The sequence below is a fragment of the Lemur catta genome, chromosome 11 (genome assembly GCF_020740605.2).
Source record: "Lemur catta isolate mLemCat1 chromosome 11, mLemCat1.pri, whole genome shotgun sequence".
NCBI lineage: Eukaryota > Metazoa > Chordata > Mammalia > Primates > Lemuridae > Lemur > Lemur catta.
The window spans coordinates 32,753,377-32,767,023 of record NC_059138.1 but is presented as its reverse complement, the minus strand read 5'-3'; positions in this window follow the sequence as shown (position 1 = coordinate 32,767,023).

Sequence of the window (13,647 nt, the reverse complement as noted above, 5' to 3'; positions counted from 1 at the left end):
CCTTGAACTCAACCTTCAAGACTGAGTCGAGTTTTTAAGACATAACATTCATACTGAATTATTTTAATTATATAAAGGAACCATAAAATATTTGGCAAGTATAGACAAGAACAAAGAAGATTGAAAGATACAGAGTCTTTAGTAATTGTCCTTATAAATAATACTGTGATGAAAATCCTTGTGCATAAATTTTGAGTGTGTCTCTAATCAGAGATAAATTTTGATTTTGCAGAATCAGAGATAAATTCTAAAATTCTTAGGATAAATTCTGAGCACTGGAAATGGTTGTGTCTAAGGCTTCTGAAACTTAATAACTAAATTGCCCTCCAAAGGGGTCATACTAATTTGTCTTTCTATGTGCCATGTATGAATCCTCAAAGCCCCTGTACCATCAGACAGAAGTGGGGAGACAGTAGTGTTGCCCTTCTAAGTAGACACACTGAAAGCCATGTTCAGGTAAACAGTGCTGTTGTTTCTCCAGAGTCTCATGGAGCAATGGTTTGGGAATGTTTTTGCAGTCAAATTATGTACCACACAAGAATTCCTTCTTTACATTGCTGTCAATCCCTGGGATTCTTCTTTTTGTCCTTGTTGGTGGTGTATGCTTTACTTAATTTTATCGAAACCTTGATCAAAACTTTATTCAACACCCACCAGGATAGCTATTAAGAAAAAGTACAGCCAGGCATGGTGGCTCACACCTGTAATTCTAGTGCTCTGGGAGGCCGAGGCAGGAGAATCGCTTGAGCCCAGGAGTTTGAGGTTGCTGTGAGCTAGGCTGATGCCATGCATTCTAGCCCAGACAACAGAGCAAGACTCTGTCTCAAAAAAATAAATAAATAAAAAAAAAAGGAAAAAATACAAATAATAACAAGTGTTGGTAAGGATGTAAAGAAATGGGAAACCTCATGCACCAAAAGCTAAACATAGAGTTTGCATATGACCCAGCAAGTCCATAGATATATACTCAAGAGAATCGAGAATTGAAATCGTATGTCCACACAAAAACATGTGCACAAATGTTCGTAATAGCATTATTCATAATAGCCAAAAGGTAAAAACAACCCAATGTCTTATCAACTGATGAACTGATAAAAAAAAGGGTGGTATATCCATAAAATGGAATATTACTTGGTACTGAAAAAGAATTAAGTACCGACATGCTACATGGATGAATCTTGAAAACATTATGCTTAAGTGAAAGAAGTCTGTCACAAAAAGCCACACATGTTATAATTCCTCTTGTATAAAATGTCCAGATTAGGCAAATCCACTGAAACAGAAAGTAAACTCGTGGTTGCCAGGGGAAAGAGGGAAGGCAACATAGAGAGTGGTTGCTAATGGGGTTAGGTTTCTTTCTGAGATGATGAAATGTTCCAAAATTACATAATAATGGTTGCACAACTCTGTGACTATTCTAGAAGCTATTGAATTAAACACTTAAAATCCTTATTCAACAGAAATGAAGACATAATATCCACACAGAGACATGCACATGAGTGTTTATAGCATCATTGTTCATAATGGCCTCCAACTAGAAATAACCCAAATGTCCGTCAACAGGTGAATGGATAAACAAAATATACCTACAATGAAATACTTATTATTCCGCAATAAAATGAAACAAAGTACTAATACGTACAACACAGGCTGAGCTTGAAAACATAATGCTAAGTGGAAGAAGCCCTGTATAGTATGATCCCATTCATACAATACATACAGAAAAGGCAAGTTTATAGGGATGGAATAAGATCAGTGGTTGCCTAGAGGTGGGGGCAAGGGTGGGGATTAACTGTAAGTGGGCACTGGGGAACTTTATAAGGTGATAGAAACATCCTAAAACTTGGTTTTAGTGATGATTGTACCAACTCTATAAACTCATCAAAAATCTTTGGCTTATACATTTATAATGGGTGAATTTTGTGGTCTATAATTAGACCTCAATAAAGCTGTTAAAAATAAATACCTTATGAACAGACTTGGCTCTGAATGTCCCTTGAACAGTCCCAAAATTCCTTGCTGTAGGATGAACATTCTCTACATGCCGTAGGGTCTGAGTGGAAGAGAAGCTACGAACGTGTTTTGAGCCATGGCAGCCTACCAGAGCCCTGCTCGAGAATCTGGTTTAACGGGCACAGCCCTCATTTGCATGTCTCTGTGCCAATGTACTTCTAAAGCAGTAAGATTCCTGCATTGTTATAGCTGGCATGTGACTCTTGTCTGTATACACTTTGCAGCCTCTGGAAAACTTACTAATAGAGGCAGGCAATAAGACTAGAAGAAACTCAGACAATTCTCAAGTCAAAGAAATCAAGACATCCCTCCCTTTCATAACGGGAGTTTCTCCTAATTAAACAAGATTAGGCAAAATGAACACAGACTTCATTTATAGACCTACTTGACCATCCTAACATAGATAATAGAGTAATTCAGGGCTATCAGGAAAGAACACCTTTTCCCACACATGCACGCACACACACACACACAGACACACACACACACACACACACACACTCATACAACGTACCTCTCTTTGGCTCTGCAATGACTGAGATTCTTCTAACCATGGGCAATATGGTATGGAGGGTATGACTGTTTGCTGCTGGGCCAGACTACTTGAGTTTGAATCCTGGACTCCACCACTTACTGGCTTTGTGGCCTTGGGCAAGGTGTAACTTTTCTGTGCCGCAGTCTCCTCATCTGTAAAATGGGGCTGTCATAGGATTTTTTGTCAGGATTAAATAGGTTAGTGCATGTACAGTGCTTAAAATATTGCCAGACACATGTTAAGTGCTCTAATATATTGATCACATTCAGGCCCTGGTTCCAACAAGTACTAGTCTTATGACCTTGGGGAGTCTTTTTATCTCTCTGGACCTCACCTTGGGCATGTGTAAAATGTAATAATAACTCTGTACTTCTTACTTCTCAGGATAGTTGTGAAGGTATCATAAAATAAAGTGTGGATAATGCCTCAAAAAGCAGCAACCCCATGTAAATATCTATCTTTTTTCTTATTCAGGAGTACGCCAATGGTTTGGGTGCACAGTGGTTCTCATACTTGTTGAGGGAGCAGAAGATTATGCCCTCCTTTGTCAGGCGAATTCCTTCTAGTTCAAGTCTCAGCTTACATGTCACTTCTGTAGGAAAACCTCCCTGACCTCCCTCGCTCCCAATATTTGTGTTAGGTGCCCCTTCTACACCCTCCCTAACAAACTGTACCTCCCCTTATCGCATTTGCGTATGGCTTGTCAATATTTGCTCACTTGTCTGGTTGGGGGATCCTTGAAGATAAAGATAACCGTGTCTGTTTGGCTCACCTTTACGTCCTTAGCACTTAGCACAATGTCTAGCACATAGTACATGCTCAGTAGACATCTGTTTAATGAACTCAAGGATCAAAGAGCCCGCTGCCCACTGGACATACTCACTTCAGTGATGTTTCAAAGGCATCTCACTCTTACTATGTTCAACTTACTTAACTTATTGCTTATCTCACTTAACTGATTTAACCCTCTACCTTATTCTCTACTCTCCCCTTGCTCCCACTCACTCTCCTCTGTGCCATTTCCCAAATATGCCAGGCATGCTTCTACCTCAGAGCCTTTGCATGTGCTGTTCCCTCTTTCTGGAATACTATTCTACATCTACATGCCTCTCTCCTCACCTTCTTCAGGGTTATGTGCAAATATTCTGTTTTTAATGAGGCTTCCCCTGGCTACCTCTTAAAAAATAACAGCCCATTCTCCCTTCCTGATCCTCTCTTCCTACCTTATTTTTCTCCATAGCTGTTACCGCCATCTGCATACTATGTATTTATTTGTTTCTTACATGTCTCCCCTCACTAGCTTGTAAGATCCATGAGAACAGGGACTTTTGTCAGTTTTGTTGGTTGCTTTAGCCCCAGTGTCTAGAACAGTGCCTGGCACACAAAAGGCCTTCAGTAAATCTTGTTTGAATTAATAAATCTTAAACAGAGTATATGATATAAAATGTAACATTTCCTTTATGACTTGGGGTCATCTCTATCTGGGGAGGCTTTCCTGACCACCTCTTTCTTCTGTTCTCATCCAAGCAGAGTTTTTCACTTTTTCCTCTTCACTACTCCTGTTCCTTGCACAGATTTTTATGGTTGGACTCATCACATTTCATTCTAATTTATTTGTAAACATGTCTGCTTTCCTTCCCAAGCTGTAGTCTCCTCAGGTCAGTACTGTATCTAATCTATTTCTAAATTGTCATTGGAGCAGCATCCAGAACTTGCTAGACACCAGCGAAGTTCAGCTGGAATGAATCGCCCATACTTAGAGTAGGCTCAGGTGCAGAATGTGGGATATAGGGGTGACTGATTTCTTTTCTGCTGTATGCAGTTTATGTCCCCATCCCTTTCTGCTTACTGTATTGTGGCATCAGAGAACCTCTCCTTGGCATGTGGAAGTCCTCAGGTAGAACAAGTAACTGTTTGTCCATCTCCTCCACCTTCTAGTCTCCCTACACTGGACAGGCTTCCACATAATTCTTGGAGGCTCTAGAATTATGTCCTTGAATGATCCAAGGGTGAAGAACCAAGGGTAGCAGCTCCTTGCCCCTTGTTTCCCTCCAGCAGCTCCCTCCATCCAAGGCTGCTGACAGGACTGGCCGGTCCCATGCCTGCCTCCCATATTTCTTTCTTTTCTTTCCTTTTCTTTTTTCTCCCCCTGAGACAGGGTCTAGCTCTGTTGCCCAGGCTAGAGTGCAGTGGCATCATCATAGCTCACAGCAACCTCAAACTCCTGGGCTCAAGCGATCCTCCTGCCTCGGCCTCCCAAGTAGTTGGGACTATAGGCACGCACCACCACGCCTGGCTAATTTTTCTATTTGTTGTAGAGATGGGTCTCACTGTTGCTCAGGCTGGTCTTTAACTCCTGACCTCAAATGATCCTCTCACCTCGGCCCTCCCAAAGTGCTAGGATTACAGGAGCAAGCCACTGCACCCGGCCTCTTCTTCCTTTCTTAACATAGGATCCTCAAGGCTCTTCCTCAAGCCTCATTCCCTTCTCATGTGCTCTTCCTTTGAGGGTCTTATCTCCTCCACTTCTACCTGTGAAAATGCCATCAAAGCTATGATTTTAGGACTATTGAGTATGAAGTACATTCTCAACAACCTAAAATTTGCTTTTCCAAACTTATCATTGGCAAACTATCTTCACTATTTCCACCCTGTCAGTTTACTGCCTGTATTATTGACTTCATGTTTTAAAAAATCAGTATGTTTTCCCACTTTACTAAGCCAAGGAAATAAATGAACAAGATCAAGAGTTTGTTGGGCAATATTTTTTTCTAAAACATATCCACATAAATAAAAAAAAGGTTTCCACATCCACCACCTAAAATTGTATTGTGGACTCTATCTCAGAAGCTTTGGATTTAGCATAGTATCCTCACTTTGGAGAGGAGGAAACTGAGAAGCCAAGAGGCTAAATGACACAATCGAGGCCATGTTTGCAGGCAGCAGTCATGCTTTGACTCTGATTTGCACACCGCCTCACCTGCAGCCCCGGGACTAGCTTCCCCAATGACTGTACTTGCTCTCACTTCCTAGATGCCCGGCAGCATCCACCTTCCTATCATTCCCATTATCGACCCAGACTGCAGGCATCTCTGATTCTTTCACTGCCACATCCAACTTGCTGAGCCTGTCTGCCTCACTCCCTCGTTATCTGAGCTGTCAGCGGCAAGGTGGCCGGGCTGAACCCAGATGGCAGCCATCTCTCTCACCTCTAAGCTCCTGTAGTGCTTTGTATGTTTTAATTTTGTGGTGTTTATTATACATACTGTCCTCTTATCTGTTCTTTCACGTTTTATCTGTAATTTTTTTTTAGGGGGAGGGATTTAATGAACCTCTACAGTCTCTCACACATATTCAACATGCTCTGTGTATGAATGCTTGGATGAAAGAATAAATCAATGGATGAATGGATGAATCGGTTATCTATAATTAAGGCAGGATAAAAGCAGCGTGGGGAGTTATAATTTTAAAACAATCCTTTTGTTAATATTTCCATTGCATTTTTTTAAAAAACATAAATAAGTTTTCTTGATGGTGTATGACTCAAAGGCAGTATTAGGACAGAGTCAGTTGATCTTGGCTCCAGGTATGAGATACAAGCCATTCCTCATTCGGAGATGACCATAAAAATTCAGCTTCATTTATTATTGGCCACAGATGACTTATAATGAAGGTACAATCTGTTAGTCACATAATTAGCCTGTTTGAAGGATAAGCAGGAAGATAATTAATAAATATGTTAATTGTTCTTTTAGGCTATGGGCACTGCCAGCGTCCAGCTTTTAACTCTAGCATATACATTGTTATGGTGGTAAAAGTATATGTCTGCAATATTGTTATTATGACACATTATTTACAAACCAGCAAGTTGGAAAGCTCTAGAAATACGTCCTTGAATGGTCTTGTCTTATGCTAACTGGATTGCCAGTTTCTTGTGTCTTTGCCTAATTAATTGAAAACATCTCTAATGTATTCTTTTTCCTGGTTCTTGGGGAATAACCTGGGAATCTTCATTTAACAGTCATCACCGTTATATCAGTCAGGGATCTCCAGAGAGACAGAACCAGTAGGATATAGAGAGCAATAGGTGAGAGGTGATTTATTAGGGGGGTTGGCTCACGTAATTATGGAGACTGAGAAGCCCCACAACAGGCTGTCCCCAAGCTGGAGACCCTGGGAGGCTGGTAGTCTGGCTCAGTCCAGGTCCGAAGGCCTCTGAACCAGGGAAGCTGACGGTACAACCTTCAGTCTGAGACCAAAGGCCTGAGAAGCCGGGGGGAATGCTGGTGTAAGTCCTGGAGTCCAAAGGCCTGGAGTTGTTGTCCAGGGACAAGAGAGGAAGGGTAGATGCTGGCTCCAGCAGACATATTTACTGGTTCTCTGTTTTTGTTCTCTCTGGGCCCCCAGCAGATTGGATGGTGCCTGCAATGTGTACTCTGTTTTGAAAACACAGAAACCAAAGACCCAAAGAGGAAAGTACAAATCACCTCTAATCCCTCATCAGAGAGATCCCTGTTCTTAACATATGGGCACATGCTATGACTGAATTATACATAGCAGTACTTCACATTTTTTAATTGACAAAATTATCTTTAATTGCTTCTTTTCGGAAGAGATATTTTAAAAATAAAGAAGAGTTTCAGATGTCCTATAGGTCTTGAAGAGGCATAATGTGTTTGAGGAGCAAAGTGCTTTTCCAGTTAGGTTCCTAATTAAAAAATTCACTTTATTCATTAAGGCTCTTGTTCAAGCAGTAGAAAGTCATTTGGGCAAAAAGAGGCTTTACTGGAAGAATACAGAGATGTTCATGGGATTGAAGAGGGCTGAAGAACAGGGTTTGTAAGAGACAGGGGTCTGGCAGCTCAGGAATCAAAGAATCAGAGTACCAGGAGAGAGTGGGCTTGGTTTGGTTTTGTTTTGCTCAACCTAGGTTACATAAGAATAGCTGAACTTGGCTGTAGCCTGACTGTGGGTAGCCAGGGAAAGAGAGGGTTCAGGAATAATTTCCAGGCTTCTGGCTTGCATAAATAAATTGGTAATGGCCATTTCCTAAGATTGGAAACAATGAAAGAGGACTGGGTTGGCTAAATGTGGGGAGGGGTTACATGAATGGTTTGATTTGGGGCATGTTGAAGTTGCAGTGCCTGGAGACATCAAAGGATGTCCAGTAGGCAATCGGATATAATGGGTCGTGCTGCGCATTCTCTGCCTCTCCGGACCCTCACTCCCCGCTCCTCCCCACTGCTATGGGCCCTGCAAGGCTGACCCGCATCAACAAACTCCTGTTGCCTTCTGGCTTCAGAGCCTGTTAGTTCAGTGGGGAGCAGCAGCATGAGGTCAGAGAAGGAAAGGAAACGTGGTAGGCATTTATCTCCCTGGCTTCCTCCCTGCAGGGCTGCTGTGGGCTGGCTGCATTCCTGAACCAAAGGTCGTAGCCCTTGGCAGGCGGTCCTCTCCACATCTCTTTCTCTCCAGGTTCTCGGTGCACTCTTGCTTATTCCAGAATACTGCACGACTTCTTGTAATCTCCCTCGTTCCTGTCTACTCACTCAAATGGTCCCAGTCCGGGTGTATTGCCTATTTCTGCCAGGGCCCTAATTAACACACGGGTACAGAATTCAGAGAAACTGAGGCTAGAAAGGTATTTTGTGACCCATCTGTTTATAGATGTAGCAGAAGCTGGTACAGATGATAAATTCCTTTGTGAGGGAGCACAGGTAAGAGATGGAGAGAATTTAGGACAGAGGTTTAAAAAATTCGCACTTGCCTCCCACGGAAACAGTGAGAAGAATGCCCTGATGAAAGGCCCCTCCAGGGACCCCCCTTGAATTCCCTGGAGAGAGGACAGGCACTTGTATTGACCATCCCATAATAACATCACACAGTGGAGAGAGGGAATTCCCCAAAGGAAATCAGAATGATATTAAAATGGGAGAATGGATGCTGGGTGCCTGGACCCAACACACACACGCACACACACACACATATGCACACAGATGTAGCATACACACCTATGTAATTAAAGTGTATTGCAAATATTCCTTGTCAATGAGATTAATTCTGCTATGACTTAAACAAGAGAGCAGTTTATTTCTGGGTCATGTAAATGAAGTTTGGAGATAGTTCAGGCTGTAATAGCACGCCATTGGTGTCAAGGATCAAGGCTCCTCTGTCTTGTTGCTCTGCCATCCTCAATATACAGTTCTACCTCATATTTCACGATGGCTACTTGTGCTCCAGCTATCTCGTCTTAGTTCCAGCTAGCAGGACACTTTCCAGATGTTGCACATTACACTTCAGCTTAAATCTCACTGGCCAGAACTTAGCCATACGAGCATGGCTACTGGCGAATTACTGAGAAATATATTTGTTTCAGATGGCTGTGTACCCAGCTTAAAATCAGGAGTTCTGATATGAAGGAAATAAGGGAAAATGGGAATTGGGACACCACTAGTGGTCTCTAACAAAACGTATTATTTTATAACCTGTTTTCTTATTCATTCAAGCATTTCCTTTCTTCCCCCAACTAGTTTTGATGATTCCTTGCTGGTCATAGTTATACTATAATATCCTTTCATGTACACTGTGTCTCCTAACCTAAAGCACCCAAGAAAAATATCAGATGACATCAAGGATCCAACACATGGCTAATAACAGTTTAGGAAGAGTCCTTAAGCCAACTCAGCTGGTCCACAAATCTTACAACATTAGCATCAAAAGGACCTACACAGAGCATCCGGTCCCAAAACCAGAGCAGCATCAGATCAAGGCACATATTTCAACAAAGCGCAATCTAGCTACAAAAGCCTGCTTCTTGCAGATAGTCCAAGCTTTCTGTGATTTAAAAATACTAGGGTACGTTTGATTCACGGGCACATTTTACACCCTGATGTAGGCAGATGTGAATGCGTACGTGCTACTCCTGGCTACACCTCAATTTCCAGACAGGAATAAACTACCTACAGCTTCTGTTTCTAGGAGGCTTATGATGCTATGGTGAATGGAGCCATAAATTTCTGCAGGAGATGAAGATTCCACAGTCGGCACTCATTGCCATCTCATTGGACTGCCTTTTCCCAGAACAAAAATGGTCAGTTTTAAAATGGGCAAAGGACATGAATAGAAATTTTTCAAAAGAAGATGTAAGAATGCCCAACAAACATATGAAAAAATGCTCAACATCCCTAATCATCAGGGAAATGCAAATCAAAACCACAATGAGATATCACTTAACTCCAGTGAGAATGGCCTTTATCAAAAAGTCCCAAAACAACACATGTTGGCGTGGATGCAGAGAGACAGGATCACTCATACACTGCTGGTGGGACTGCAAACTAGTGCAAACCCAGTGGAAAGCATTATGGAGATACCTTAAACAGATTCAAGTAGACCTACCATTCGATCCAGCAATCCCATTATTGGGCATCTACCCAGAAGAACAAAAGTCATTCTACAACAAAGTCACCTGTACCCGAATGTTTATAGCAGCACAATTCATAATTGCAAAGATGTGGAAACAACCCAAATGCCCATCAATCCACAAATGGATTAGTAAACTGTGGTATATGTATACCATGGAGTATTACTCAGCTATAAGAAATAACGGTGATACAACATCTCTTTGGTTCTCCTGGAGAGAATTGGAACCCATTATATTAAGTGAAGTATCCAAAGAATGGATAAACAAGCACCACATGCACTCACCAGAAAATTGGTTTCCCTGATCATCACCTAAATGCACATTGGGGAAGGGTACCAATTAGACATCAGATTGAGATGGGGGATGGGGGGAGGGCTTGGATGTATGCCTACATGATGAGTGCGTTGCGCACCGTCTGGGGAATGGTCATGCTTGAGGGTGCAGACTCGGGGAGGCGGGGGGTGGGGGCAGGAGATGGAGGTATGTCTACATGGTGAGTGCCAGGCGAACTGTCTGGTGAATGGACACACTTGAGGCTCTGACTTGGGGGGATGGGCAGGACATGGACATTGTATATAACCTGAACTTATGTACCCCCATGATGAGCTGAAATTAAAAAAAAAAAAAAAAAAGGTCAGTTTTGTTCATGGGGCTGGTAGGAAAGGTAGCTAGCTGTTGGCTCAGAGAATTTGGTTCATTAAGCCACAGTAACCAAAAAAAAAATCTTAAACAGTGTGGAATAGAAACAATCTTAAAGTCTAGCCAAGCATAGGTTGGGAAGGCAGTGGGGTAGTAAAATTTTTCTCATGATGATGGAACTATTTACTTTTTATGCAGGCATTTCATGGCTCAAGGGATTGACAACTACTCTGCTTGTGGCAAATTGTTCTTGAATTCTAGAGTTATCAAACCCGGCACTGGATCCCTAGGAAAGCATACAGCATGGTGAAAGGGGCTTTTAATGAAAATCACACCTAGCACACAAAAGTTTTGGCGAGAAACAAAATGAAACTGTGAATGACAAATAATATTATAAGCTTTAAACTGTTTGCCAATGTTATTTTAGTCATTATCTTCTTTGTCTCATGGCTCTAGCACAGATATTACTATTTGGCAGGCAGGAGTTATATGTATTAGTCTGATATAATTATTAGGTCCCAGGGAGCCCTAGGTTATTAGTCCTCAAAGTGCTATCTTAGCCATATGGTCAAAGGGTTGTGTGAAGCTCTGTTCAGTGGGAGAATTAATGAATCATCATGTAATTCTACCACTCGTGTGGGCAGCAAGTTGTTTAACTTGAACCTAGCATCAGCAATTAAAGATACCACTCTGGAAGACTTTTAAAAGAACCTACTAATTCTCTAAGATTATACAATGGTACCAAGAGTTGGATAATGGAGGGCTACTTTGGTTCCTGGTAAATCCAGCCTCTCTATTGCACTGCTCATTAGAGACAATGGCTGACTATTTCATGGTGCCAGATTTTGAATCTCCAGGTGACAGCTTGCCACATGGTGGCCTGTTGGCCGATCCATGAAATGCCGTAGTACATAAAGTGGCAAGTAGAATTATTTCCCCCTATGTTATGTAGAAAGGGTCATCAGAATTTCTTCATTAATAAGATATTTAAACTGTTGAATTATGGCTGTATTAGTTATCTATTGTTATGGCTGTATTAGTTATCTATTGCTGTGTAACAAATTATCCCAACCCCTAGAAGCTTAAAACAATTCCTATGGGTCAGGCACAACTTAGTTGGGTGCCTGTGGCTCAAGGTCTCTCTTGAGATCACAGTGAAGGTATTGACTGGGGTTGTAGTCTCATCGAACAGCTGCTGGTGGTGCTGGGGTCTGCTCTGAATGTCACTCATGTGGTTGTTTGCAGGCCTCAATTCCTTGCCATTTGGGCTTTTCCACAGGGCTGACTCAGGACATGGCAGTTGGCTTTCCATAGGGTCAGTGATGAGAGAGGAGGTGGAGGGTGGAGAGAGAGAGAGAGAGAGAGCCCAAAACAGAAGCCAGCCTTTTTTATAAGTTAATCTCAAAAATGATGTGTTACTGCTTATGCCATCTTCAATTTGTTAGAAGTGAGTCGATAAGTCCAACTCCTACTCAAGGGGAGGGATTACAGAGGGCATGAATATCAGGCAGTGGGGATCGTTAGGGGTTATTATAGAGGCTTCCCACAGCAATGGCATTGGAGTTTTATACGAGGTATATTTGAAATAATCATTTGGCAGATGGTCTTGATTTTAATAAATTATTTTGTTTTTATTAATACATAGTAGCCAAATTGCATATTTGTTAACAAAGTGAGACCCTGTGAGTTTAGAAATCTGCTGACAATCTCCTAGAAAATGTTTAATATCAGGTCAGGTTTCATAATCTATGTGAAGACACTGAGCCTATAAAATCTATATGCTGGTTTTTATAGGTTTGATACATTTCATCTTGTAAATTCTCTCGCAGTGAATTAAATAGTATACTAATATCTGTTTCTCCCAATTTGTTTTTTTTTTACTAATGAACAGAAAATAAATTTTACGTGGTGAAAATCTGGTTTATTGTACATTTGGCAAGATTGGGCTGTTATACATACTTTCTAAAATGTAAGATGTGTGTGTATGTATGTGTGTGTGACTTTAATCTCTAGGAGTTTATATCAATTCATAGAAGATATGGTATGATAAAACCAACCAGTGTCATTTTCTTTTTGCCTGAAGAACTTCACTTAGTATTTCTTTTAGTGCAGGTCTACTGGCAATGAATTCTCTCAGTTTGTGTTCGTCTGATATTTTCTTAGGGTAAAACATTCTAGCTTGACAGTTTTTTTTCTCAGTTCTTTAAAGATACTGTTCCAGCTTCTTCTGGCCTGCATGGTTTCTGATGGGAAGTTTGTTGTCATTTTGATCTTTGTTCTCTATACATAATGTTTCATAGTTTGTCCTGGCATGATTTTCTGAATGTATATTTTGCTTGGGGTTTGTTGAGATTCTAGGGTCTGTGAGTTTATAGTTCCCATATAATTTGGAAAATTTTTGACCATTATATCTTCAAATATCCCCCCTTTTTCTAACATATGTGTAATTGGGGCTCCTTGGTAATCCTTGATAATCACTCACAGTCATTGATGCTCTGTGTATTGCTTAGTCTTTTCTTGTCTGTGTTTCATGGATAGTTTTTCTCCTGATTATAGAAGATAATGTTTTCCTGCTTCTTTGCATGCCTAGTAATTTTTGATTGAATGTTTGACATTGTGAATTTTACATTTTTTTAATATTAGCTTTTGTTGTATTCCTTTAAATAGTGTTGCATTTTGTTCTGGCACACAGGTACTTGGAATCAGTTGGATTCTTTCAGATCTTTCCTTTAATCCTTGTGAGGGCAGGTCCAGATCCATCTTCAGTCTAGGTATAATTTAGCCTAGTATGCTACTCCTAAGGTGGCATATGTTTTAGGATTCTACCCAATGCCCATGTATTATAAAACCTTTCCATTCAGGCTTGTGTGACACAAACAATTCTCAGCCCTGTGTGAGCTCTTGGAATTGTTATATCTTCTCATTTCCAGTGGATCCCTTGCTGGTAGTTTCCCTTCACACATGTGAAGAGTAGTTCTCAGCCAAATACTTGAGGGCACTCCTGTATAGATCCCTGGAGCTTACTCTCTCTGTTATCAGT